The sequence below is a fragment of the Phoca vitulina genome, unplaced genomic scaffold, assembly GCF_004348235.1.
Source record: "Phoca vitulina isolate PV1807 unplaced genomic scaffold, GSC_HSeal_1.0 scaffold1, whole genome shotgun sequence".
Classification (NCBI taxonomy): Eukaryota; Metazoa; Chordata; class Mammalia; order Carnivora; family Phocidae; genus Phoca; species Phoca vitulina.
In genome coordinates this window covers 80,451,869-80,479,663 of record NW_022589704.1, presented here as the reverse complement: position 1 = coordinate 80,479,663, position 27,795 = coordinate 80,451,869, and the positions used below count along the sequence as shown (strand labels likewise).

Here is a 27,795-nt window from a genome sequence, read left to right as displayed (position 1 = left end):
AAATGACAAAATGGTTCTTTTTATAAAACCTGAGCAACTTAGGTCTGTGTCAGTTTGCCCACTTCCCTGGACATTGGTCTCTTGAGCAGTTAAGTGTCACATATGAGATTATCATAACTGTAGAGAAAATATTATAGAGAAATTGATTGCTAATATCCACAGAAAGAAGATACTTTTCTTTGCCAAAGGCCAAGGGCTTTAAACACTGCCCAGAATGAGATGACTGCACCCAAAATCCAGGTAGACAGTCATAGGTATCCTGTTAAGAGCAGTAAAGAAGGAAAAAATAAAACAAAAACCATACCTTTTCTTCTTATTTACTTAATGTTTCAATGTACTGGTCTTGGTGAATACATATTTAACCTAGTAAATTACCTGCCCTTATTTATTGTGTATGTTTATGTGAGAGTTAAAGTTGACTCCGAATTATATAACCTTTTCTCTATATATTACCAAACCAAATGGTTCAGAATACAAATATGGCAATGACTATTTAAAAAAAAAAAAAAAACAAAATTTCACATTTGGGGTGCCTGGGTGGCTCAGCCGGTTGAGCATCTGACTCTTGATCTCAGCTCAGGTCATGATCTCAGGGTCATGAGATCTAGCTCCACGCTGGGCTCTGTGTTCAGTTGGGCTCTGTGCTCACTGGGGAGTTGGCTTCTTTAACTCGTTCCCCCTCTCCTTCTGCCCTTCCCTCCCCACCCCATTCACATGCACGCTCTAAAATAAATAAATAAATCTTAAAAAAAAAACAAAACAAAAAAACTACACATTTGGAGACATTCACTCTTAACCAAATAACTAAAAATAAACAATGCCATTTTACCCATGCATAAATATGAAACTACCCAAGCCAATATATTCATTCATACAACAGCCAAGTAAAGCACATCATTCAATGAATATTTAAACTTACATATATATACAATGGATATAATTTTTTTCATTAATGGTCTTTCTTCTAGATGTTCTTAAATGTCCAGATCTAAGGCACTAAACTGAAAGGCTTCCTGGCTATACTATCAAAATATTTTATTTTCATTGGAAGCTACATCCAGGGACAATCAACGTGAATAGACTCCTGGGACAGCCCCTCAAATCAGATTTTTTTTTTAATTGAACTATAGTTGGTACCTTATGTTACATTAGTTCCAAGTGTAAAATATAGTGATTCAGTAAGTCTATACATTATGCTTTGCTCACCACAAGTGTAGTTAACATCTGTCACCATACAAAACTACTACAAATGGGCACCTGGGTGGCTCAGTTGGTTAAGCGACTGCCTTTGGCTCAGGTCATGATCCTGGAGTCCCTGGATCGAGTCCCGCATTGGGCTCCCTGCTCGGCAGGGAGCCTGCTTCTCCCTCTGACCCTCCCACCTCTCATGTGCTCTCTCTCTCTCATTCTCTCTGTCTCAAATAAATAAATAAAATCTTTCAAAAAAAAAAAAAAACTACTACAAAACCACTGACTATATAATATTCTCTATGCTGTACCTTTCACCTCCGTGACGTATACATTCCATAACTGGAAGCCTATACCTCCTACTCCCCTTCACCCATTTTGTCCATCCTCCCACACCCTTCCCTTTTGGCAACCATCAGTTTGTTTTCCATATTTCTCAGTCTTTCTGTTTTTGTTGTTGTTGTGGTTTATTTGTTTTGTTTTTTAGATTCTACATATAAGGGAAATCATTTGGTATTTGTCTTTCTTGGATTTCACTTAGTATAATGCCCTGTAGGTCTATATATGTTGTTGCAAATAACAAGATCTCATTTGTTTTTATGGCTGAGTAATATTCCATTGTATATATACCACTAATCTGAACAAAAAAGTCAGATATTTTTTTAAGTCTAGCAATTGACAAAATAACTCTCAGCTTGCTTATTAGCAATAGCATACAACATCTGCATTATAAGATAAAACCTGACTTTGAATATCACTGTCTTAAAGAACCTTAAAAAACCTAGAATTATCAAATCTTACAAAGGCACAGATTATAACACTAGCTTTGTTTTTTTTTAATTTTAAAAAGATTTTTATTTTATTTCAGAGAGAGAGCACTAGAGAGAGAGAGCATGCAAGCATGACTGGTGGGCAGAGGGAGAGGGAGAAGCAGGCTCCCTACTGAACAGGGAGCCCAACATGGGGCTCGATCCCAGGACCCTGGGATCATGACCTGAGCTGAAGGCAGACACTTAACTGACTGAGCCACCCAGGTGCCCCGATATTTGCTGTGGATAACCACCAGCTATGTCTGAGAATAAGCTGCTCAATAAATTACTGAACTGATTTAATGAATTTAATAAATATTTTAAAGTAAAAAACATACTGCTTTACCAAAATAATACTGTTGTTTTAAGTCACTTGTAAGTCCCTCCATGCCACAAATTTTAGGCACTCAATTTGTCAGCTGTGTAAAAATTTAATATAAATTTTTGGTGATATTATATGGTGATAACATTTCATGACTAATTTGGCCCAATAAATTACTAAGATAGCTATACAATATATATTTGGAATATTTTCCAATTTCCATGTGTATATGTGTGAATTTCTGTATGTCTATGTGTATGGGTGACACATATATGTGTGTGTCTGTGTATACATATAAGTGAGTTTATGGCTTCAGTTTCAGACACTGCTTAAAGGAATATTTTCACCCCATTAAACACAAATTGTTACTGGGAATGACATAACAAATAAAACAGAAGACAAATGCAATCTAAAAAAAGATTAAGTAAATATTTATTTATATAAAATAAATGTATAAATGCCTCCCTGTATGATAGTTAATGAGAAAACCAAGGAGCACAAAGCTGATAACAAGGATTCTCAATCAACTCAATAAACAAATATTTAGCTAATCAGTACTTATTACAAGGCCCTGGGAAAATCACTATGGGAAAGATGAGTATTAAAGTTGGTCTCTATCCTCAAAAGCTAAGTCTGATCGGGAATAAGATAAATGAATATAAAAGTGGAAAACGCAGTATAAGTACAAAACAAGAGCTAAACTCACGGATTTAGTAAAGAAAGGGGCCTTAAAGAACATAGAGGCTGCTTTTCATAAGAGGAGAAATTGGGCAGAAAGACTTTTTAAAACCTGCCAAGATCATACAACTTACATATAAGCAGCAGCTGTTACCTCTAGTGACACCCAATGCAGTGTTCTGTTAGTCTGAAGTGACATGAAAAAAATAAAACAAAAAAAAACTCTGTAAACATTAAAAAGAGCCATCAAAATCATCACTGGGCTTTTCTTTAAAGGAATAAACATACCAGAAGAATGCATTCTGAAAGAAAATTGTTAGTTTCCCAGATGTTGAAGACTGACAATCCAGTTTTTTTCCAAATGTGTACCTGTACAATTTACGTTAATAAATATCTGTATTTTTAAAATACACTTTTTTTTAACATTATAAAGTAATATGTGTTTATCATATGAACTCTGGAAAGCCGATAAGGAGTCATGTGGATAAGGATCATTAAGCAAAATGAAATCAGAGAATCCCTGTCCTTGCAATATCTAACAAAACAAATAATTAAAAAGAAATGTTCTAGGGGGATTATGGGAAGACGGATTATGGAAAGTAGGAAGCACCAGGAATCTATCTCCACTAGAAAGCAACTGTACAGGACAGAATGTGATATAACCATTTTGGAACTCTAGAGTCTATTTAAGGTTTGTAATATGCAGAGGAAGGCTTGGAAAGCAAACTGCCATTAATTTTGGTTAATTTCAGCTCTTTGTTCAGTAGCAGCTACCCATCCCCCACAACTGAGCCCAATGGGAGGCAGCTATAAACCAGTTACTACAGGATCTTGCACACTGCCTGTGGTGACAGAATGGATAAAAGGGATCCTGTTGCCCAAATGTCAGGGATTTGTGCTGATGGTGGCGTCTCATCTCAGAGAAACATAGACAGATTGCCATTGTTATTCCATTTCCTCTTATTGTTCTAAGTCCCTCTTCCTCCTGAGACATAACTTCCATGGGATTTAAAAGGCCAGTGCCCCTTTTCCCTCCCTTCAGTCTTCCCTCTTTTTTTTTTTTTTTTTTTTTTTTGAGATAGAGTGCTTTTGGGTGTGCAGGGGCAGGGGGCTGGGTGGTAAAGAGGTCAGAGGGAGGAAGAATCTTATGCAGGTTCCATGCCTAGTGCTGAGCCCAGTGCTGAATCCTACATGGGGCTTGATCTCACAATCTTGAGATCATGACCTGAGCCTAAACCAAGAGTTTGACGCTTAACCGACTGAGCTACCCAGGCGCCCCTACTCTTTCTCTTTTTGGGAGCCAAAGATTACAGACTAGGATATTCAAAAGAAACTGAATAAAATTAGGGTAACTAAAAAGTCATGATGCACGCCCAGGGGAAGGTACAGGCTCACAGACACCTGAGAGACCTTAATTTTATACCTCAAGCTGATCTTTGGCACCGACTCACTACAACAATTAAAAAAGTAAAGTAATAAAGACAAAAAAGCAGCAAACCCTGCATAATGGGGAAATCTGACTTTCAGAGCTACTAAATTATTAGTTTCAAATGACAGTTTTTAAATAGAAAATATCAAGAATACCAAAAAAAAAAAAAAGAAAAAAGTATGCCCCTAATCCTCATGTTGCTCAAGGGCCAACACTTCTATTTCAAGGGAATAGAGTCTGCAAAGTGACAATGTAAGGAGAAAAAAAATTAATGAAGCCTATACTAGTAACCGTGAACAGAAACTGTAACTGTAAACCAAAGAAAGCATTTACAAGAGAAAACAGGTGAGAATATGTCCTATTTACTCAGTTTTAACGTTGTCCAAGTAGGTCAAAGATACCACAAAGAATTTTTCCTATCCTGCAGATGAATAAGCTCCAAACTAGCTGGTGCAAAATAATCCTCTCAGGTAAAACAAGTATTTAAAGGCTTTTCCTTAAAATATTTACCTAAAAAATTAGAATTACATTAAACTTAGATAATATTTAATATATACATTGACAATATCTTCACTTGATCTCTTCATTAGCAAGTCATGTCATCTCACTAACAGCAATCTAGGAGCCCTAAGGAAAGAGTGGAAGGTAAGGAAACGATAGGAGTTACAAGCGGTACCACCATATGTTTATTCATGTTCAGCTTATTACTATACAACACAGGTATATGCGCCCAGTTGGGTGGAATTAATGAATTCAGCTAACTTCAACTTAAAGGTATTATGATGTTTTAAATGAAAGTGATATAATTCAGACATTCCAAAAAAACCTGTGGATCTTTCCTGGAATGAAAAGTGGCTGCCTGTCCAAAGCATACTGCTTATAAAAAAAAAAAAAGAAAGAAAAAAAATACTTTATGTAGAACTTTAAAATAAAGTTATGAAAGAAACTGATTTTTGAAAGAAACTTGTGCTAGGGAGAGAGCATTTTGAAAACGTTTTTATCTCTGATTTTGTGGCTGAAAATGATGTATTACCTATAAAAAAATTCTCATACACAGGCACTTAAAACCACTTATAAAGAGGACTTTCTAACATATATTCCCACAAAAAGCATGAATAGGCTTTATTATGTCCATTTGTTAAAAATATAAAAACAACTTTCCAATCATTTTGGAAAAACAATTTACATGAGAAAAGATGAAATTTACTAAGAGAATTCCTACAAAATCTGTGTAAAATTGGTGGATGAGATTGAAAATGAAAAACATACATACAAATTATCTTTATTTTTTTCAACAGCCCTCTTTTGGACAAAACCCTGAAGTTCCAGCACAGAGGAGTATGACTTTGTGACAAGAACTCCTGGTAAAATAAAAATAAAAAACTCCCTCTGATGATGACTAAAGAAAAGAATATATGCTATATACTATCAACCTTTGTTTAAATTAGGTAAAAGTGATAATACAAAGTCTACTACTGTTTACTTAGTGTCTAACTCAGTATGTCTGACATTTTTCAAAGAACAATAAGAATGGACAAAACGTTAGAACTCTGCCTCTCTTCGGTTAGAAAAATGATCTTGATCGGATAAACAGTCAAATAAAATGTAAAACGAAAGATATTTTAGGAGAAATCTGTGGGTGGTTTCCATGTTTCGTTATTGTTCTTTGAGATGAAACTGAGGTAAGAATATATTTAAGCTGTTTTTCAGACAGTTAGAATTAGTTTCCACACTTACTTCTTGTCAGCTGGAGTGTTTAGAGCAAGGGAAAGAGTATTAAAAGAAAGGCTGAAGGGGGACAAATAAGGGACAAAATAGGTATAAACTCCAGGTTTATAGACAAGCAAACATATTCTTAGTACCTTCTAGAAAGATCAGGTGGAAATGTTGTCTATAAAATTATGTGGATTTAGTTAAGTCAACTTGGCGCAGAGTCTCTGGTGAGATGTTTCCTTGAGCTCCCCAGAGCTGAAGAGTAATCCCAAATAATTGCTTTTTTGTATATGATTTCTAGATAAACTTGTCCACAGTGGAATAACTAGTAACTCCTGACAACTTTATAAAATCTTTTTTTCTCCTCTGTTTCTTCCCAGTGAATACAGAGGGAACACAATTTACTTAGAAACTTACTCAGATCAAATGAATCCAAAGTTTTAGCATCTTTAGTTTACTTACATAATGACATGCTATTTTCTTCACTGTTATTTTATAAATCTCTAATATTTTATAGAATTTATAATGTCTAATACTCAAAACCGACCAAATAATTCACACTGAAAAATTTGTAATTCTCCAGAAGAGCCATGTTCTCTCTTACATCTTAGTTTTCAATACTACAGAGCAATGTGCCTGGAACCACATATACACATGGCGACATACCCACACATGTACAAGTGTATATACATGTATATGCACATACACACATGTGCAGAGATATATACACATACGTATCTTTTAGTAAATGTATTTACTTTGTAAAGTACCTAGTAGAGTCCTGACATTAATGAATATGCACCCAGAGTTGTTTTTAATAACACTGGTGGATCAGTAGTCAACAAAATAAGTAAACAATCTCAGTGGGAAAATCGTTAAGTTTGGGGCGCCTGGGTGGCTCAGTCACTTAAGCAACTGCCTTCAGCTCAGTCATGAACCCAGGGTCTGGGATTGAGCCCCACATCAAGCCCCACATCGGGCTCCCTGCTCAATGGGGAGCCTGCTTCTCCCTCTCCCTCTGCCTACCCCTCCCCCTGCTTATGCTCTCGCTCTCTCTCAAATAAATAAATAAAATCTTAAAAAAAATCGTTAAGTTTAATGACACAAAATCTTCAGGTAAAAAAGGCACTTGTTTATAAGTTATTACAATATTTATGACTATTGACCATGGAACATCCCATGATGTATCTCATAACTATCAATTTTGTACTAGTGTAAAACAATAAAAAAATTGAAGTTCTTTAAAATACACATTAAAATTTATTCACTTATGAATTATATAGGCTAATGAAAGAGACAACACATTTGCAAATAATCTAGAAATCCTTTCAGCTTTTGAAATGTATCACATCATTTTACTGGCACTGGTTTATCTCTTAACTACATCTTAAATGTCATACTAGCCAACAATACTCTATATTCTCTGAGCACATGGTATTTGACTAGAAATATGCGGAACAGGAAGAGGAATGAAGGCTGTGATTCAAAGCTAATGTGTTTACTTGGATGGATAAACAGTATAAAGGCAACAAAGATTTGAATCAATGAAAATATCATTTTTTTGGATGGAGGAAGGTATCATACGTCGGACCCAATATTTAAGACCTGGGCACTAAAGTGAGTGAGTAAGAAGAGAGCACATATATAGAGATTTGTTTTTGAAAAATATATGAGTATACTTTGTACTCATAAAATATATTATACCGTATTGTACTTATAAGAGCAATTACTCCAGGGCATATGTTCATTTAAGAAGAATGATGAATAGAATCCTCCCCACTATTTAGTTTCTTCCTTTTGACATACTCACAGTTGAACCATGTAAATGTAAATATTATATTCTACAACCCCAGTGAATCAATTAGCAAATGTTAATTAAACTACTTTTAGAAGGAAAAAACTGAAAATACTGCCTTAGATAGAAACCACTTGAGAATTTCTAGAAATTATCCCGTGTAAACCCGAAATCTTATAATTTACCCTAGAAACTTTAAGAACAGTTTGTTGTTTCTAATGAGACTCTTCAGCTTATACAGGAAACATAAGGAGACCAAATCCCTACAATCTGAGTACGAGGGCCGAGATTATATTCTCCCATTTTGTCTACTAATGAATACTAATGCATACACACTCCCTACCTCTCCATCAACATGCTTAGATAACTTTGTCATGACAGTTGAAAAATCTCAGTTTAAACATTTATACTGTAATAAGATTTTTTAAAAGGGAGAGATTACCAAAAACGTTTTTTGCTTTAAAAAGACAGCTTAGAATTTTTTCTTACACAATGTTGTACAATACACAGGATAACTATTTTTTTGAGACTCCAAACCAGAATTTTCAGTAACTTACATTATTTCTTGTACTGCAGAAGAGTTGTTCATCATGATGACTTTAAGACAATAAAATACCCAAAGTGTCTTCATAAAAGTTATAGACTCATTTATTTTTAGCAAGATCATCAAACATAACTCCCTCATTTTCACATATGAAAACATTGAGACACAAATTTACTCAGAGATCCAGTTACAGTCAGAGTCAGATTAAGCACTCAGGTGCAATATATCTACCCTTCTCTGCAACCCACCCCCATCCAACGAAGGTTAACTGATGATCAATTGTGAACAGACAGGTTCAAATATACTGTTTCTATACTGATGTCATTCTTTATACACCTCTTACGTAAATACCATTCTCTGTTCTGAAAAAACTGCTGTTCTTTAATCACTGAGGTAAGGAAAACAACAATAAAAACCACCCTCACTGAAACAAAACTCCCAACAATAAACAAAAGCACCAGTCTAATTAACTGGGTAAAGGAGAACTCACTCACTCTTCTACATGAAAAAAGTTCAAATACATCCAGCCACTTTCTTTCCTAATTCTTAAATAAAATAAAGCTAGCTCAATATACCCACATTATTTCCTTGAAAAGGCAGCAGGTAAACAAACAAAGAATGTCCAAAACTAAATCTGTGGTGCAATCTATTTAATAAAAAAAAAAAAATGGTCTTTTCTAAGTAAACACACAAGAAAGCACATGGAGGACTAGTCTTTTCTCCTTTTGGAGGCAGACCACACTGCGTAACTGTGAGACAAACCATTAGGCTCCTGTTTAAGAAAGCTGACACACCAGTTTACCTTGACTTCCTTCAAAAATGTCACCGACGTTACAGAAAAAAACAATAAAAAGAACAAATCTATGCCATCAGCAAAGATAAAAAGATGAGATAACCAAAATGTTGAAAAACTTTTATAAGATACAAAGCACACTGACTACACAAAGGATATTATAACCCAGTATTTGCAAAAGACTTCTGTAACACATAAGTTTTCTCAGAACTCCAGAATAACCATAAGATCTAAAGCAGGACAACAATCATAAAAGAGATGAGGAACATGAATGGTAAAGGAGTTTGCCAATCTCTAATTTTGGATACTCAGCAACAGTTCCATTTATCCCAACTGAAGGCCACAACTATAGTTCTCTACATAAAGGGACAGCTTCTTCTGAAGACACCTGGAATAGGCACTGAGGCTTGAGAAGGGGAAATGGTACCCCAGGTAACTTTCTGGCACTAATAAGAGGAGGTCTCATACTCAAAATTCAAAGTTTTCCTTACACCCTAAAAGAAAACTTGGTAATCTCTATTTTAACTAGCTTCCAAAATGGCCCTCAGTGGTTCTTACCTTCTAGTATTTATATCTTTAAGTAATCCCCTACCACGTTACAGAGCTGGCCAGTGTAAACAAGAGGATGTTGTGAAAGTAATGGAGTGTGACTTCTGAGGATAGGCCTTGATTTCACTGAGACCACCTGTTCTGAGGGAAGCCACCTGCATGTAATGAAGACAGTCAGGAAACTCTATGAAGAGGTTCATGTGGTAAGGAACCGAGGCCTCTTACCAAGAGTCAGTAGTAACTTGCCAACCACCTGAGTGAACTATTTTAGATGCAGCTTCTCCAGCTACTGTCAAGCTTTCAGATGACTGGGACCCAACTAACATCTTGACTATAACCTCATGAAAGCCGAAGAACCACAACCATCTCATCTAAGCTGCTCCTGAATTCATGACCCACAGAAACCCTGTGAGAAAATAAATGCTTGTTGTTTTAAACCCCTACTGGTTGCAATTGTTCTGGAATAGTTTTCTACATGGCAAGAGATAACCAATAAATCCTGCTTTAAAATTTATATTAAAAAAAAAAACCCACTAATAGTACTGATAATCCAATTATTAATGTTGAGAACTAATCATAAATATTGTAAATTTTCTCTACCATAAAGAAAAAAAATCACAAAATCTAGAGAATGGGACCAAGGTAAAATTTAGAGGAAAATCTAGGAATATTTGTGAGATTAGTTTCTAGCCCTGGTTCCTGGCACATATTACTCCTGAAACTCTTGTAATTTCCTCAGTGTGAAGAGCACCAGATGCACTTTTTGTTCAAATATTTGATCTCTGACTCTGGTTGCTACATAGGGCTCCTGAAATCCTTGTAATTTCCTGGTTGATAGGAGTGTCTTTTGTTCTAATGAGGCAACTCTTAGTGGACTCTTGGATAGGTCCTGGGTAAGGGCTGGTTACCAGAAGAGTAAGCTATGATTAGAAGCTTGGAATTTTCAGCCCCAATCCCATTCTCTTGAGAAGGGAGAAGAACTGGAAATGGAAATGATGATAGATCATGCTTATGTGATAAAGCTTCCACAAAAATCCCAAAAGTACGAATTTCAAAGAATTTCTGGATTGGTGAATACATGGAGATTTAGGGAGAGTGGCACGCTCAGAGAAGACATGAAATTCTATACCCCTTCCAACATTCCTTGCCCTGTGCATCTCTTCCATCTGGCTGCTTCTGAGTTATATACATCCTTTTATAATAAAGTGGTAATCTAATAAGTAAAATGATTCTCTGCGTTTTGTGAGGCACTCAAAAGGAGGGGATTGTTGGAACCTCTGATCTATAGCAGGTTGGTCAGAAGAACAGGTGACAACCCCAACCTGTGAACTRGCACCTGAAGTGGTGAGGGCAGGGGAGTTTTGTAGGACTGAGCCCTTAACCTATGGAATCTGATGCAATCTCCAGGTAAACAATGTCAGAATTCAGGTGAACTGTAGGACATCCAGCTACTGTCTGAGAATTGCATGGTGGTGGTGGTGTAGGGAACACTCCCTCCAACACTTTTGCTGGAATTGGGTACAGAACTACTTGGTATTAAACAGACTTACAAATTTATTATTAAAGAAATTAAATATGCAATTTGCAACATGTAACTTAGAAAACTAAAAACAGAATTAAAATGAAATTGTGTATGATGAAAACTAAAAGCAGAAAAATGACAAAATAATTATTAATAAGACAAACAGTAAGAAAAGTAAAGGCAGAAAACATTAAAAAAAAAATAGTGATCACAAAAGAAATGGGAAGTGTGCTCAAAAATATACCAAAAAATAACCATAGCACCAAGGAGTTTTGAAATTTAATTTTTAACCAAACATTCAAAAAAGAAGTTGAAAGGGATTTAAACAATTCCAATATATATAAAAAATAAATACAAGCCTTTGGACTTTATTCTATGTACCTGATATAACCTTTGTTAATAAAACCAAAGGGGGGGAAAAAATCATTAGAGATATATGGCTCACACAGAATTCATAAACAGAATCATGGATTCTGGATCAAATATTTACTAGATAAAAGCCTAATAAATAAAATATAGTATCTTTTAGAAAGCTAAAAATCTGGTTCTTTAATTTATAATAGGATAGGTCTCAAAAACCCACCATAAATAGCGCTACAAATAAAACCATGAACAATATATCTGCTATTACTAGTAATAACTAATATTATTCTAGAGAAATCAAGTAACAACAACAACAAAAATCCCACTAGTACAATTTTATGTGGTTCCTATATATTAAAGGAGTTTAAACTCTACTTTTCTTCAACACAAAAAAAGTTAAACTGCAAGATTCCTTCAACCTGCAAAATGCTAAAATTTAGTACCCCATTTTAACCATTGAAACAATGTGTCTACCTACACTTTGTTAAACTACAAATGCTTACTGATGAAAATATACATATTTCTTAATCAGAGATGATTTTGTCAAGAATCTGTAATGAGCTTATTTCAGTGACTGATTGTGGCACCCCGTATCTGTATTAATACAGTGAACTAAAAAGTTCCATTATTTAACATCCCACTGCCTTATTAACTACCATAAATGGAAAAATTATTAAGTGATATTCTAAAGTTAATACAAAATCACTTAGATAATGATAAAAGGAACAATCCAACAGGAGGATATAATAACTTTAAATATTTATGCACCCAATACAGGAGAATCTAAGTACATAAACTAATAACAGACATGAAGAAGAAATTAACAGGACTAAGACTAGATGGACCTCACAGATATATACAGAACATTCCAATCAAAACCAGCAGAATACACATTATTTTCAAGTGCATATGGACTTTTCTCCAAAACAGATCCCATGTTAGGCTACAAGACAAGTCTCAATTCAAAGATTAAAATCATATCATGCATCTTTTCCAACCACAACAATATGAAAAAGAAATCAATCAGAAGAAAAAAATCTTGAGAATACGAATACATGGAAGCAAAATAACATGCTACTAAACAATGAATGGTTAAACCAAGAAATCAAAGAGAAAAATAATACATGGAGAGAAATGAAATTGAAAACACAACATCCATACCTTTGGGATGCAGCAAAAACTGTTCTAAGAGGGAAGTTTATGGCAATAAAGGCCTATCTCAAGAAGCAAGAAAAATCTTAAGCAATCTAACCTTACACTTAAAAGAGCTAGATGAAGAATGAACAAAGCCCAAAGTCAGTAGAAGGAAAGAAATAATAAGGATTAGAATTAAATAATGGAAATAGAGACTAAAAACACAACAGAACAGATCAATGAAGCCAGGAGGTGGTTCTTTGAAACGATCAATAATATTGACAAACCTTTAGCCAGACTCATCAAAAAGAAGGAGAGGACTCAAAATCAGAAATGAAGAAGTAATAACTGACATCACAGATATACAAAGGATTATAAAAGATTACGGAAAATTATATGCCAACAAACCTGAAAGAAATGGATAAATTCCTAGAAACATATAATCTACCAAAACTGAATGAGGAAGAAAGACAATCTAAACAGATCAATTACCAGCAATGAAATTGAATTAGTAACCAAAAAAATCCCAACAAACAAAAGTCCAAACCCAGGGACACACGCCTGGATGGCTCAGTCGGTGGAGCATCAAACTCTTGCTTTTGACTCAGGTCATGATCTCAGGGTCATGAGATGGAGTCCCGTGTCAGGCTCCCCACTCAAGGGCAGAGTTGCTTGGGATTCTCTCTCCCTCTGCCCCTCCTCCTGCTCGCATGCATGTGCTCTCTCTCTCTAAAGTAAATAAATTCTTAAAGAAAAAAAAAGTCCAAGAGACCACTTCAGAGGTGAATCATACCAAACATTTAAAGAAGAGTTAATACTATTTTTCTCAAACTATTCCAAAAAGGAGGATAACCAAATAAAGACACTACAAAAAAAAAATTACAAGTTGATCTCTCTGATGGACACAGTAACAAAAAACCACAACAAAATAATAGCAAAACAAATCCAACAATACATTAAAAAAAAAATCATTCACTATGACCAGGTGGGATTTATTTCAGGGATGCAAAGGTGGTTCAGTATTTGCAAATCAATCAACATAATACTTCGTATTAACAAGAGAAAGGATATAAACCATATGATCATCTCAGTAGATGCAGAGAAAGCACTTAACAAAGTACATCTAGTCATGACAAAAACTCTCAACAAAATAGGTTTTAATGAAACACATCTCGACATAATAAAAGCCATATATGAAAAACCCACACCTAACATACTCAATGGGGAAAAACTGAGAGCCCTCCCTTTAAGGTCAGGAACAAGACAAGGATGTCCACTCTCACCAATCTTATTCAACATAGTGCTGGAAGTCCTAGCCACAGTAATCAGATGAGGAAAATAAATAAAAAGGTATCCAAACTGTTAAAGAAGAAGTAAAACTTTCACTATTTCAGATGAGGAAAATAAATAAAAGGTATCCAAATTGTTAAAGAAGAAGTAAAACTTTCACTATTTGCAGATGACATGATATTACATATAGAAAACCCTAAAGACTCCACCAAAATACTGGAACTGATAAATGAATCCAGTGAAGTCAGAAAATACAAAATCAACATACAAAAATCTGTTGCATTTCTATACACTAATAATGAAGCAGCAGAAAGAGAAATTAGGAAAACAATCCTATTTACAAACACCAGGATAAATAAAACACCTGGGAATAAGTTAAAGTGTGTTATGATGAAAACCGTAACATACTGATGAAAGAAATTGAAAACAACACCAATTAAAAGATATTTCATGCCCACAAACTGGAAGAACTAATATTGTTAAAGTGTGCGTACTACCCAAAGCACTCTACAGACTGAAAATCCCTATCAAAATACCAATAGCATTGTTCACAAAACTAGAATACTAAAATTTGTATGGAATCACAAAAAGATCCTGAATAGCCAAATCAATTTTGAGAAAGAAGAACAAAGCTGGAGATATTACATTCCCAGATTTCAAGGTATACTACAAAGCTGCAGTAATCCAGAACAATACTGCACAAACATAGACAAAAGATCAAGAGAACAAAATAGAAAGTCTAGAAATAAACCTATGCTTTTAGAGCGAATTAATCTATGACAAAGGAAGCAGGAATATACAATGGGGAAAAGACAGTCTCTTCAACAAATAGTGCTGGGGAAACTGGACAGCTACATGTAAAAGAATGAAACTGGATCACTTTTTTACACCAATATACAAAAATAAGATAAAAATGCATTAAAGATCTAAATGGGAGACCCGAAACCATAAATTCCTAGGAGGAAACGCAGCAGTAATTTCTTTGACATTGGCCATAGAAACATTTTTTTAGACATGTCTTCTCTGGCAAGGGAAACAAAAGCAAAATTAAACTAGTGGGACTACACCAAAATAAAAAGCTCTTGCACAGCAAAGAAAACCATCAACAAAATTAAACAACAACCTACTAAATGGGAAAAGATATTTACAAATGATATATCTGATAAAGGATTAATATCCAAAATATATAAAGAACTTACACAACTCAACACCAAAAAAACACAATCCAATTAAAAAGTAGGCAGAGGACCTGAGTAGTCATTTTTCCAAAGGCATACAAATGGCCAACACACACTGAAAAGATGCTCAGTATCACTAATCATCAGGGAAATGTAAATTAAAATCACAATTCGTTCTCACTTTATACCTGTCAAAATGGCTTAAATCAAAAACACAAGAAACAACAAGTATTGGAGAAGTTATGGAGAAAAAGGAACTCTCATGCACTGCTGGTGGGAATGCAAACTGGAGCAGCCACTGTGGAAACAGTATGGAGATTCTTCAAAAAATTAAAAATACAATTATCAAATGATCCAGTAATTGCACAACTAGGTATTGACCCAAATACAAAACCACTAATACATGTATCCCTATGTTTACTGCAGCATTATTTACAATAGCTGACATATGGAAGCAATCCAACAGTCCATCCACAGACGAATGGATAGAGAAGATGTGGTGGACATATAAATGGGAATATATATACATATATAATGGAACATCACTCAGCCATGAAGAAAAAGTGAGATCTTGTCATTTGCAACAACGTGGATAAACCTAGAAGATGTAACACTAAGTGAAATTAAGTCAATCAGAAAAAGACAAATACCATTAAGACCTCACTCATATGTGGAATTTAAGAAACAAAACAAAGAAAAAAAGAGACAAAAAGCCAAACTCTTAAGTACAAAGAACAAACTGGTGGTTGCCAGAGAGTAGTGGGTTGGGGGATAGGTAAAATAAAGGAGATTAAGACTATACTTATCTTGATGAGCAATGAGAAAGGTACAGTGCTGAATCATGTTACACACCTGAAAGTACTAACTATATGTTAATTATACTTGAAAAAAACCTTAGGAAGAGAACAAAGTAAATTTAATCTTTAAAATGTAATTCTTTCTCATTCAAACTAAATTTAAAAAGATCAAATGATATCATTTTTGGCATAGAAAATTAAAATGTTTGAGTTAAGACAATAGTCTGTATTGGTGAGGTTGTGGATAATGGAAGCAACACAGAATGACAGTACAAACACATACTATTAGAAAGGTCAATTTTATACAGACTTCAATCCTGCAATTCCACTTCCAGGAATTTACTCAAAAGAAATAGTTACAGACATACACAAATATCTAGCTATAAAAATGTTTAATGTATCTTTGATTATAAAAAGGAAAATTAAATATCCAGTGGTAGGAGGCTAACTATGTTACGATACACACACAATGAAAGAGAATTACTCTTCAGCTATAATCTTGACTAATTTGATTTTAAAATAACAACAACAACAACAACAAAAACAGGACTTTTGTTCAAAAAGGATCAAGGCTTTCTGTCCAGCATTTCAGGAGCTTGGAGGTTGAAACTCCTCCTGTCCTCACAGCAAGAAAAAACCTGAATGAACTGAAAAAACAACTCTTCTTAGATCTGTAAGAATAAGGTCATAGGGCAAACTGTTTCTTCCAATATTAGACATACAAAGGCACACAGAGAGAATCACAGCCTATTGGAGCAGAAGCCCAGGAACAGATACTGCACTGGAGGCAGTTTCAAAGCACGAAAACTTAAAATGCAACAGACAAATTGCTGGAGGCTCAATGTTGATTAAGAGTGAGTTAAAAACTCCAGGAGGGCCCAGTCTCAGGGAAGACTCCACATTTTTCTGAGTTTTACCTCCAGGAACCCTACTAGGTTTGCAACAAGGATAAAAAAAAAAATTCCCTCCTGTTTCAACAGGGATAAGGGAAAAACAGTCATACTGAAATATATCTAGAGCATTCTGTTCTCCTTAACAAGGCTTGCCCACAAAGCAAGCTATTTTACCAGAGCCAAACTGACCTGGGGAAGGGAAATACCCAACTGCAGCCCCTTCTTGCCTTCCTGACTCACCTAAAAGGGGTAATGTGTATTTATGGTGAGGGGGGAGCTGAGAAGTACTGTAAAGGTCATAGTCCAGGGGCACAGACTCTCTAACACATAAAACAAAACTGAGACATAATTATCGGAATTTATAATGCTTCCCTTCCCCCAACATCTTACTACCACATTAATAGGGCTCCTGTATTAAAGCAGCAGTTTACAAGTGAAAGAACAATTCTCAGATCCTGTTTATGAAATCTCTAGGGAATTCCAAAGAAAACGATAGAGACAAAAACAAAAACACAAGAGGAAATTTTAGCTTCTGACACCTACGGGTACAGAAAACAATAAACACAGCCTACCTTTAAGCTGAATAAACACAAAAATCTCACATTTACCTCAGTTCTTTATATACAGTACATCATTTCTGGCTTTCAACATAATGTTACAAGACATACTAAAAGAAAAAAAAAACAAACATGGTTTGAAGAGACAGAATGAGACTCAGATGTGACAAAGATTTTGGAATTAACAGACTGGGAGTATAAAACAACTATGACTAATCTGTTAAGGACTTTAATGGAAGAAGCAGGTAACCTGCAATTACAGATGGACATTTTAAGCAAAGTAGAATTTCTAAGAATGAATCAAAAGGAAATACCAAAAATAAAAAACACTAAAAGAGAAATAAAGATGTTTTGATATGCTTAACAGTATAGAAATGACTAAGGAAAAAAATGTCATAAGGAATAGGAGTAAGAAATTACAAATACCCTGTTACATGGTACTTGTACTAACCATTAAATGGTGTAGTGTTTTTTGAAAATGGGTTTGGATTGCTCATACATGTACACTGCAAACTCTACAACAACCACTGAGAGAAATAAAAAAGTATAATTTTTAGCCTGAGAAAGAGAGAGAGAGAAAAGCCCTGAATAATGTAAAATGCTCAAAACAAGAGAAGGCAGAAAAAGAGTGGAGGACAAAAAAAGAAAGAATAAGGGCAACAAAGGGAAAACAGCAATAAATCTGGTAGCTATTAATCCAACCATGTCAGTAAGGACTTTAAATATCACTGGTCAAAGTAAATACAACAAAAAAGAGACTGTCAGAGTGGGCAAAAAAAAAAAAAACAAGACCCAATTATATGTAGTCTCCAAGAAACCTACTTTAAATATAACAAAACAGATGAAAATACAGAGACAGATAAAGATATACACTAATCAAAAGAAAGCTGAAGAAGCTACACTAATTTTGGATAGAACAAATTTCAAAGCAGGCAGACATATCAAAAATAAAGGGTAAAGGATAAAGGAGTTAATTCTCCCACAAGATATAACAATACTTAATGTGTGCATGCCTAACAGAGGGTTAAAACACACGAAATAAAAAAGTGATAGAAATGCAAGAAGAAATTGATGAATTACTCTTATACTTGGAGACATCAATATCCCTCTATTGGTAATCGATAGAAAATCAGGAAAGACACACCTGAATTGGACAGGACCATCAGTCTAATGGATCTAATTGATATTTATAGAATATTGCATTCAACAAGAACAGAATATACATTCCTCTCAAGCTCACATGGCACATTCACCAATGAAGACCACATTCTGAACCATAAAATACACCTCACATTTGAAAGAATAGAAATCATATAAAGTATGCTCTAACATTATGATGAAATTAAACTAGAAACAAATAATAGAAAGATACCAAAAAATCCCATAACACAGAGACTAAACAACACACTTCTAAATAACACAAGGGCCAAAGAAGAAAAATCAAGAAAAATAAAAACTAGGAAGGAAATGAAAATGCATACAGAACTCAACCAAATATAAGAGATGCAGCAAAAGCAGTCCTTAGAGGACATCTTATAGCACTGAACACATGTTATTAGAATAGAAAAAACACCTAAAAAAATCAGTAATCTAAGTTTCTACCTTAGGAAACTAGAAAAAGAAAAGCAAATTCAATCCAAACTATGCAAAAGAAATAATACAAATTAGAGTAGAAATCAATCAGGAAAATCAACAATGTACCTGGCCCAGTTTAAATTTAAAATTTATTAACATCTTGCCAGGCTAAGAACAAAAGATTTTAAAAAGACACAAATTACTAATATCAGAAATGAAAGCAACACCATCAGTACTGACCCTATAAACATGAAGATGATGATAAGAGAAAATTATGAACTATGCCCACAAATTTGATACCACAATTAAATGGACCTATTCTTTGAAAGATGCAATCTAACAAAATATATACAAGAAAAAAAACAGATAATCTGAATACATTTATAAGTATTAAAGAAAGTGAATCAGTAAATAACCTTCCAAAACAGAAATCATCAGGCCCAGACAGGTCCACTGGTAAACTCTACCAAACATTTAAGGAAGACATGATATCGATTCTTTACAAATGATACCAAGTCTCTTTCAGGAAATAAGGATGAAGGAATACATTCTAATTCATTGCATGAGCTAAGCATTACCCTAATAAGAAAACCAGACAATGACATTACAAGAAAGGAAAACTATATACCAATATCTTTCATAAATACAGATGCAAGAATTCTCAACAAAAAATTAACAAATTCAATCACACAATATACAAAAATAATTATACACAAAAAAATAAGTGGGATTCATTCCAGGTATGCAAGGCTCATTGACCATTCCTAAAGCAAGTGATATAATCTGTAACAGCAACAAGATAAAAGAATAATAATATTTTATCAAGAGATGCAGAAAAAACACTTCACAAAATCCAACACCCATTCAAAACTATACTAGGAATTGGGGCACCTGGATGGCTCAGTCAGGTAAGCATCCAACTCTTGATTTCAGCTCAGGTCATGATCTAAGGGTTATGAGATTGAGCCCAGCATCTGGCTTTACGCTGGAAGTGAAGCCTGCTGAAGATTCTCTCTCTCTTTCTTCCTCTGCCCCTCCCTCTGCTCGTGCACACATGGCGTGCACGCTTGTGCACGGTATCTGTCTCTCTCAAAAACAAAAAAACAAAAACAAAAACAAAAAAACACTAGGAATAGAAGGGAATTTCTTCAATGGAAAAAACATCTAAAAAAAAAATCTACAGCTAACACCACTTTTTTTTTTTTTTTCAGCTAACACCACTTTTAATAGTGAAAAACTACTTTCCCACTCAGATCAAGAACAAGGATCACCACTGGTATTCAAAATGTTACTTGAACCCTTAGCTAATGCAGTAAAACAAGAAAAGGAAATAAAAGGTATATAGATAGGGAGAAAGAAACAAAACTGTTTGCAGATGACAAGATCATGTATGTAGAAAATCCCAAAGAATACATACACACAAACTATTGAAGCAAAGTTGCAAGATACAAAGTTAATATACCAAAGTCAACTGCTTTCCTACACACCAATAATGAACTGGAATTTGAAATTAAAAACACAGTACCATTTATATTAGTACCAAAAAAGAAAACCCCACAAAAAACTTACATATAAATCTAACAACATACAAGATCTACATAAGGAAAACTATAAAACTCTGATAAAAGAAAATCAAAGAGGATCTAAATAAATGCACAAATATTCCATGTACATGCATAAGAAGACTCAGTATTGTTATGTCAGTTCTTCCAATCTTGATCTATAAACTCAATGAAATCCAAATCAAAATCCTAAAGTTATTCTGTGGATATGATAAACTGATTTAAGGTTTACATGGAAAGGAAAAAGACACTCAACAGCCAACACAATATTGAACCAGAACAAAATTTGAGGTTGGAAACTATCCCACTACAAGACTTACTATAAAGCTGGGCTAATATATACAACTGACCTTTGAACAAAAAGAGTTTGAACTGTGTGGGTCCATTTATACACACTTTTTTTATATATATAAATACAGTATAGTACTGTAAATGTATTTTTTCTTCCTTATGATTTTCTTAATAACACTTTCTTTTCTCTTGATTACTTTAAGAATACAGCATATATTACAAAATATGTGTTAGCAACTGCTTATGTTATAGGTAAGGTTTCCAGTCAACAGCAGGCTATTAGTAGTTAAGTCTGAGGGGGGGTGGATTAAAGGTTATACACTCATTTTGAACTGTACAGGGGGTTGCAACCTGGCTTGTTCAAGGGTCAACTGCATAGTGTGGCAATGGTGAAAGAATAGAAAAATAAATAAATGGAACATAATAGAAAGCCAGATATAGACTCACATAAATATCTTTGACAAAGAAGAAATGATAATTCAACAAATAAAGTCCAATGGTAGTGGAAGAAGTGAACACATGCGGGCAAAAAACTGAGTTGACAAAGAACTTAAAACTTTCACAAAAATTAACACTAAATGGATAATAGACCTATACATTAAGTGTAAAGCTGTATAACTTCTAAAAAGGAATATAGAAAAAAAATCTATGTTACTTTGGGTTTGGCAATGATTTTTTTATTCTTTTTTTAAGTAGGCTCCAGGCTGGGCTCCAATGCGGGGCTTGAACTCATGACCTTGAGATCAAGACCTGAGGTGAAATTGAATCAGAAGCTTAACTGACTGAGCCACCCAGGTGTCCCTGGCAATGAATTTTTAGATACAACATCAAAAGCACAATCCAGGAAAGAAAACATTGATAAACTGAATTTTATTTAAATTAAAAACTTTTGCCCTGCATAAGATACTGTTAAGAGAAGACAAGCCACAGACAGAAAAAAATATTTGCAAAACACATATATAATAGACTGCTATCCAAAACATACAAAGAACTATGAATTTTCCTTAATGATAATGTATCAATACTGGTTTATCAACTGCAACAAATATACCACTCCACGCAAATGTTAACAATAAGGTAAACTAGGTTAATAGTAGAGGAGCTAAGCCAGTAGGAATATATGGGAATTTGTTGTATTATCACATCAATTTTTCTGTAAAACCTAAAACTGCTCTAAAAAATGAGTCCATTAACTTAAAAATCCAAAAAGGAAAAAAAAAAAAGGATGGAGCAAAGTGCGAAGTCACAATCTTCACTTTTCTCTGCCGTCAACTATGGTGATCCCAAAACACATGGGAAATTATAGACCCAAAAACTCTTTACTCTTTTTAATGACAATTTGTGAAAAATCCAGGTGGGAACACAAACTTATGGAAGATTTGTGAAAATGAAATGTTAAGTACAAAAGGCAGTCACTTTCAAGTCAGTAAAACAAGCAACCTACAAAGTGAAGTAAAAATCTCTGTAAAATACAATTTATGGGCAAAATCTGCTTTGGGAGAATATGACCCTGTGAGAATGTTTGCAAAACAATAATGGTAATTCAAAGAAAATATTAACTACTTTAAAAATATTTTAAAACTAATTCATCTGTTTTTGTTCTTAAAGAAATCAGAAGAATAGAATATTTACATATGAAAGTAAGAATATTTATGTATGAAAATAAGCAAAATTTTTGTATTTTATTCATTCTTGTCAACACTGATCATGGCAGTATTCAGGAACATAACTAATATATAATTTGACTATATAAAGTTATCAGTGCTGTGATACTAAACATTGTATTTTAGCTTCTAAACATATGTCACATACAAAATTTGTTTCAATATAAATTTTTAATACATGATGCCCACAATCAGAATGGTGCTATATATATCACATTAGACATGATTCAAACAATAGAGGTCTAATGGCTATTAGTTCCAACACAGCTTTTAGAGGAAATATTTTTGGTTTTTACTCATTGTAAAGTAACTAAGACATACACAAACCTAGAAGTGATTATTTTAAGAAAACAATATAAGTTGACATTTCTAGGTCATCTATATAAAAAATGTATATTCTTATAATGGTGTCAAGATGAAAGCATATGGGAGAAAAGTGAAAATGTACATGTGCACCAAAAGAAAAGCTAACACACTTAGACCTTTAATATTGTCAAATCTGATCTCAATCTTTTGGTCAAAACTTCATAGGAATTTTATTGCCATGTTAATCAAAGAAGCAGTAAAATATCTTAGATTTTATTGTGTTTTTACTGAAGATGAGAAGGGCCATTGAGAAAAGAATGTGATACTAAGGGGAAAAAAAGAGGAAAAACTAGCAACCCCAACAGATGCTTCTTTGAGGATAAGCACCTAGGAAAGAATTTGGAGTGAAGAGGGGGAATAAGACTGAAATAGAAGAAGGGGAAAAACTGTCAATTCCAGGTTTCATCTACCTCCTAATTTATAATGTTCAACTTATATCTCATTTTCCAATTTAAGCATTTTGTAAAATGTAGTCTCATCGGCCAATCCTGTTCAGATAGGATAAACACGTAACAACAAGGTCACTTAATAACCAGTATTTTAATTTGGGCTAAAATTCATCTTCAAAAAACTGAAGTGCTAAAATAGTTAAAATTAAATGGAGGCCTCTATCCCACTCCATCAGAAGACAAGGTTCTACAGAGTAACACAGAAGAACTCTACATTGGGGAATACCATGCACAGCAGAAAATGAGGGTATCATAAAAAAAAAAAATCAGGGGTGCCTGGGTGGCTCAGCTGGTTAAGTGGCTGATTCTGGATTTCAGCTCAGGTCATGATCTCAGGGTTGTTAGATCGAGCCCTGCCTAGGGCTCCCCACAAGCAGGGAGTATGCTTGAATTTCTCTCTCCCTCTGCCCCTCCCCCCATTTGCATGCACATGCACTCTCTCTCTAAAATAAATATATAAAAAATCTTCAAAAAAATAAATTCTAATTAACTTGGATTATTATGCTATAGAGCCTTATGTGATTTAAAATTTTTTAAACTAATGTACGACTTAAGTTAAAACACACAAGTTTGGTTGGAAGCAGAAAGATCTTGAAATCAATTTTCAAAAATTTTTTAAAAAGAAAAAAAGAGGATAAGGGTTCTATTTATGGTAATGGCGGATCAGATCAATCCCACTGAAACCAACAGAAAATTCTTCACAATAGAAATCAAATAAATAAAGCAGTATGAAATTACAAACCAAAATCTAGAAAGTAAACCAGAAAAATAAACCCCATACTCAGTTACTTCTTCCTGAGGCCTTTTACCTATCCAGAAGAAAAAGCTGAGAAAATAGAAGAAAGGCTGAGCTGCTGGTAGATTTCTTGGACTATGAGGGAAAAAATCAAAGCACAGGATCCCCCCAAAGTGGGATGCAAATAAATCATCACCCAAATTAAGTTGAGATCCTAAGGGCAACATCATCAGGTCAGGGAGAACTGGATGTAAAATAGAACTCATACAACTCATGACTTGTAGCCCTGCTTAATGTCATGTGTATGTGTATATGTGTGTGTGTGTGTGTGTGTGTGTGTGTGTGTGTGTATAAGTATAAATATATATGTTTTATAGATTTATATATATATAAAACAAGTAATCTGAAGTCTTGAACATGAACTAAGTGACTTGGGACTGTTGGCATGGTTAATCATCTTTCCTAGGAAACAATGGCTTCTGAAAAATATACCATTATCCTAAGACTTAAATAATCCTATAATTTTTCAAATCCAATAACTAGCACGTAGGCACACAAGAAAAAAATCATGAACCAGCAGAAACAGACCCTTAAAAAATTAAGAGACTGAAATGATCAGTCACAAACAAATTATGAATAATAAAAATAAAAGCCATAACTGTAATTTTTTACCAAGTAGCTACAAACAGTAAGAATTTGGGTGATTTACTTCTTAAAAACACACTGATCCAGAGATTCAAGCATCTCAATTTACCCAAAACAGGAAAAAGAATTCTATACAAAACATCATAAAGAAGTAGCAGAAAACTTAAGACAAAGAAAACATTTTTTTAGAGATTGCTTTCAAAGCAGCAAGTATTAGATTGACAGCTGACTTCTCAAAATCACTAACGGAAGCCAAAAAAATCTAAAAGCAAAAAACCCACAGTGGAACATTATCTTTAAGATTCCGAAAAACAATCACAATCTACAATTTAAAAGACCCAAAACATTCTTCAAGATTGAAGATGAAACAAGACACTGTAAGGTAAGCAAAAAATTAAGAAACTGATCGTCAGTACATCTGTATTAAAGATATTCTAAACAGTATATTAAAAGATCTTTAAAAAAATTCTATAAAAAGATCTTTAAAGAAAATTCAGAGATGCAAAAATTAATGAACACTGCAAATGGTAAAAATATAGGAATATGTAACTGAACATTGATGGTAAGAACAGTACTGTTCAAGTGAAATACAATACCACTCATATATACATATAATTTAAAATTTTCTAGTACCCACATTAAAAAAAGGTAAAATTAATTTATTATAATTTCAACATGCAATCATAATAAAAAGCTGAATTACTTCACATTGGTTTCATACTAAGTCTTAGAAATCTGGTATTTGACATTTACAGAACATGACAATTCAGATGCTAAATCGTCATCAGAAATACTTGATCTTTATTTTTAGTTTCAAGCTGAAAAGTACATTTACATACCCAAGTTGTTCCAGACATACTTAAGGGTTTTTCAACAACTGAATCAAGTATCAATTTTCAAATTTAAATTAACACTACATAAAACTAAAAATTCAGTTCCTCAGCAACACTAAGCACATTTCAAGTGGTCCATGGCCAGCCACAAGCGGGCTAACAGTAGTGGGTAGCACAAGTACAGAACCTCTTCCTTTGAGTTAAAATTACAAATAGATTTAAAATAATACTAATAGCATATAAGCCAGTAAGGAATGAAATGAAGATAAAATCATTGAGGATGCAAGAAATGCTCCAAGCACAGAGAAAATATTTGCCACACTGGTCTAATCTTTAAGTAAAACACAGACAACCCAACAGAAACATTGTGAATAGGAAAAGACATTTCAAACAAGAAATTGAAATAGCCAATAAATTTTTTACAAAATGCTCCAAGTCATTAATAACCAGAGCACTGTAAATTAAAACATTAACATAAAGCCACATTCATCACGTTGGCAAAAATGAAAACCATCATTGTTTTTGGTGAGACATTAGAAAAAAGTTATGTATCATACACTGCTGGTAGGAGTATAAATTGATATACCTATTTTGGAAAAGTTTGGCATAATCTACACTCTCCAAAAATGCATGCTATGTGCATAAAATACATGCATAAGAACATTCATAGTAGCATTGCTTTTAACTGCTAAAAACTGGGCACAATCCAAATGTCCATTAATCTTAGAGTAAATTAAATTAATTGTGGTTGGTTTATTCATAAAAGAACTTACTACACCATTTACTATTGACATTACTATACAAAAATGAAAAAACATGTACTACAGCTAAATCTACTAACAGGGTTAAAAAAAATATTGTGACCACAGAGGAAACTAACACATAATGTGTAATTCTTTTCTAATTTTTTTTTAAAGATTTTATTTATTTGACAGAGAGACAGCAAGAGAGGGAACACAAGCAGGGGGAGTGGGAGAGGGAGAAGCAGGCTTCCTGAGGAGTAGAGAGCCCTGGATGCGGGGCTCCATCCCAGGACCCTGGGATCATGACCTAAGCCAAAGGCAGACGCTTAACGACTGAGCCACCCAAGCGCCCCTGTAATTCTTTTCGTATAGGTAAAACACAGGCAAAATTCATCTACATCGTGTAGGCATGCCAACATTGGTGGTTAAGAAAATACTTGAAATAAAAATAGGAAATAATTACCTAAAAATTCAGTTAGTGTTAACCTCTGGAAGTGGTGAGCAGGAGAATATTCAGGAATGGATGGGGGGAGGAGTAGGTCTCCAGTGCCAAGAGTGTTTTAGTTCTTGACTTTGGTAGCGATCACCAGAGGGTTCACTTAGTAATTATTCATTATACTGCATACCTATGATTTGTGCATTTTTTACATATTTAGTATCTTAACATAAAAAAATTTGTTACCGAAGGCACTTAAATTGCTTTGCTATAACTTTTTTTCTTTTATAAAGTGGTAAATGTTTAGCTGCAATACGAACAAAATTTTAAGGTACAGGAGTCTAGTTTTTATTCCGTTTGACAAAAGACTATTACACACAGAGAAAGCAGCACTAGGCAATGATGTATAAATAGGGTCCATTGCCAAAACATAAGAAGTAAAATGTAGAAAAGTAGCAACTCTGATAGTGTATCCTAAAGAACTCATTACAGAATTAAATAATACCAATACAACAAACATGAGGAATTTTAGATTATTGGTCTTAAAAGAAACCATAAAGGGTGATAATCTTTCAAAGTACTTTTACCAAAGAAGGTAGCTGAAAGATCGCAATGGTTCTAGTTAAGATTGTATGAAATGAATATGAAAAAGAAATGGTGATATTTTACTAAAAAAGCCTTACTAATGTAAATTCATGAATTCTTCAATAGTTTGAATTATTACCTTACGAGGGAAACATTTCCAGCAAACATAGTTGGTATTTAATTGAGAAACCAAAGGCTCTAAATCCGAGACTAGTAACCAAAGAAACTTAAAACAAAATATCCATTTAAAAATCTCTAATCTACACTACAGAAAAGGAAAATTTTATGTCCCTTCTCTATAAACCGTACAACATCAAGGACTACACAATCCCATATCCCTTTCTGAGAACAAGCCT

General features: G+C 34.0%; 1 protein-coding gene across 4 annotated transcripts in view; it reads right to left on the bottom strand.

The window, feature by feature from the left end:
• ORC4 (origin recognition complex subunit 4) overlaps positions 1–27,795 on the bottom strand; it is a 96,290-nt gene that overhangs the window by 66,800 nt on the left and 1,695 nt on the right. The window lies entirely within an intron of this gene.